Source organism: Leopardus geoffroyi, chromosome C3, assembly GCF_018350155.1.
Source record: "Leopardus geoffroyi isolate Oge1 chromosome C3, O.geoffroyi_Oge1_pat1.0, whole genome shotgun sequence".
NCBI classification, from domain to species: domain Eukaryota; kingdom Metazoa; phylum Chordata; class Mammalia; order Carnivora; family Felidae; genus Leopardus; species Leopardus geoffroyi.
Window position 1 is genome coordinate 3,264,484 of NC_059338.1, and position 3,132 is coordinate 3,267,615.

The 3,132-nt window shown below is 45.2% G+C and overlaps 1 pseudogene; it reads right to left on the reverse strand.

Moving 5' to 3' along the window:
- Positions 1-274: 274 nt before the first annotated feature.
- Positions 275-2,044, reverse strand: LOC123585777 (annotated as a pseudogene).
- Positions 2,045-3,132: the final 1,088 nt, after the last annotated feature.

Here is a 3,132-nt window from a genome sequence, read left to right on the forward strand (position 1 = left end):
GCCCCCCAGCAAACCAGGAGACAAAGGGGGGAGGCATCCCACACCTACATGGCAGGCCATCTATAGCCTCCTTCATTTTAAGCCCTAAATCAATAGTTTAAACAAATGTAGATTCCATGTGACAGAAGAGACAGGAAGATGTGTGGCTTCCTATTGTTTAGATGTCTACTTTTGTCGTATTGACTATTAAAAAGTTATTGTAACCTCAAGATGAAGGCATCAGCATCTTAGCAGGTGATAATTCCAGTCTCCCGGAGCTTTAATGAGAAGTGACTCACCGAAGCTTCTGCCTAGGTCTGCTGTTCACTGAATCAAAATCGATGAAAGTCTTGCCTATGCTTCCCGAATGTAACCCCAGCCAAATCAAATGGGAGCCTCGTAGCTACTGTCTCATCACTGTCACGGTGTAAATCATCAGACATCAAAATAACTCCTTTTATACCGGCCTGGATGATAAGCTTAGCACATTCGTTACATAGGAACAAGGAAACGTACCTTTCACATCTGTGGTGTGCAATCTGTGTTCATGATGGCATTCAGCTCTGCGTGGCACACGTCAGGGTGTTTGGTATTTAGCTTGCTGTCTGCCATTTCCCTCCAAGGGATCTGGTCATCACGGAACCTGCTTGGCATCCCACTGTATCCTGTCCCCATAATCATGTTTTCTGCACTCATGAATCACGCTTGACCTGGCAGCTGGGATCTTTGCTTCTTGGTGTCAATAAGAAGGCCACTGCCAAGGGGCGCCTGGGTGACTCAGCCGGTTGAGCGTCCGACTTCAGCTCAGGGTCATGATCTCGCAGTCTGTGAGTTCGAGCCCCGCATTGGCTCTGTGCTGACAGCTCAGAGCCTGGAGCCTGCTTCGGATTCTGTGTCTCCCTCTCTCTTTGCCCCTCCCCTGCTCATGCTCTGTCTCTGTCTCTCTCTCTCTCTCTCTGTCAAAAATAAACATTTAAAAAAATTATATAAGAAAAAAAGAAGGCCACTGCCATGAAATACTCAGCCCATCCCACATAGTTGCCCCTTTTGTGCAGAAAACCCCATTAATGTTAAACCTGCTTGGCTAGACCCCCTCCCAGTCACCCACACTGGGTCTGCAAGCCTGCAGGCTGGTTCTGGTCCCCAGCCACTGCCACCAAAGCACACCCAGGCCATTCAGTGATCTCTTAAATTAGCCATTTAGCTCATTGATTTTCAGCGTTTCATTCTGAAAACAGAAGCGTTTTCAAGTCTAGGTAAAAATGGAGGGAAGTTCAGGGGTGATTTCAATACAGTTCTCACTATTCTTAGAAAGTAGAGTAGCCAGGGGCACCTGGGTGGCTCAGTCAGTTAAGCCACTGACTTCAGCTCAGGTCACGGTCTCGGTTTGTGGGTTCGAGCCCCATATCGGGTTCTGTGCTGACAGCTCAGAACCTGGAGCCTGCTTGGGATTCTGTGTCTCCCTCTCTCTCTGCCCCTCCCCCTCCCCCTTCCCTCCCCCCCCCATGCTCTGTCTCTGTCTCTCTCTCTCTCTCCCTCAAAAGTAAATACACATTAAAAAAGAAATTTAGAAAGTAGAGCAGCAAACACATCACAGCTTTGCAAGGTTTGAGCAACAAAGTAAAGATATGAATCGAGCTGCTGATGGGTAGACTCTTGTCCAAAACTGGGCCGCGCGTCTCGCAGGTTCTGATATGTTGTGTTTTTATTGTTCTTTAGTTCTAAATTCTTGTACATTTTTAGCATGATTTCTCCTTGGACCAATGAGTTCCCCAGAAGTATGTTTTTATACCAAGTATACGTGCAGCTATAAACATCTACCTTTTCCGACGGACACTGGTATGCTTTGATTCCTCTCTCTCTATCTTTCTGGTACCTACTAGTGGCTTGGCTTTGCCGTCTCCGTGAAGCTCACAGAAAGCTCAACAGTCTGTGTTGGATGATCTGCCCGTGATCTTTCGGAGCTTTCTGGGTGTGTAACAAATCGCTTTTTTCTTTTGTTGCTTTTTATCTCCTTTCATTAACGTCTTTGTCTTTACCTTTTGGCAATATAATTATTATGCATCTTGGTGTGGGTCACTTTGGATTTATCTTATTTGGTGATTGCTTTGGGCTTCCTGGGTCTGGATGTTCGTTTCTTCCTCCATGCCATGCACGTTGCTGGTCATTTCTATGAACAAGTTTTTTGCCCCCTTTTCTCTCTCCTCTCTTTCTGAGACCCGTGTAATAACGTGTATATGAGTCTGCTTGATCATGTTCCATAAATCCTGTAAACTGTCTTCTCTCTTTTTCATCTTTTCTCCTCTGTATCTCTTACCCTCTCTTTTGTATTTTTCCATTCCTTATCTTTTTACTGCATTCAGGACAAGTGCCTCAGAAGTATCTTCCTTCCCTCTAAATCATTCCTCAGCTATATCTATTATGCTCTTTGACACATCCATGGAGTTCATTACATCATCAGTTTACCTTTAATTTCTAGATAGTCGCTTCTTTTTTTTTTAATATGAAATTTATTGTCAAATTGGTTTCCATACAACACCCAGTGCTCATCCCAACAGGTGACCTCCTCAATGCCCATCATCCACCCTCCCCCCCCCACCCCCCATCAACCCTCAGTTTGTTCTCAGTTTTTAAGAGTCTCTTATGGTTTGACTCCCTCCCTCTCTATTTTTTTTCCTTCCCCTCCCCCATGGTCACTTCCGATAGGTTTTTATGTACAGTTGTCTTTGTAATTACATTCTCAGTTGTCTTTCAGAATTCCACATTCCAATTCCAACAACCACAATATTTTAGTCCTAGGTAATTGACTTATATTGTTTTGTGTTTCTACTGGCATAAGGGCATGGTAATCTTTGAGGTCATAATTGTTTTTAATCTATGTGAATTTGGCCAGCATCATTGAAGAAATCTTTTCTCCAAAGACAATTTGCCTTTGCCCTGACCGCTATTGAGATCTGGCCTTAGACTGGGTGTTTTAGACCCCGTTTTCACTTCCTTGCGGCACACTTCCTCTGGAACTCATCCCAGGGATACCGTGCCCTGCTCTGCCTCTTCACCCCTAGGCTGGACCCTGTCACCCTTGGTTCCCCACTGCCCTGTTTCCTGCTTTTCTGGTGTCAGCCATATACTTCTCTGGCATCCCCTCGGCATCCC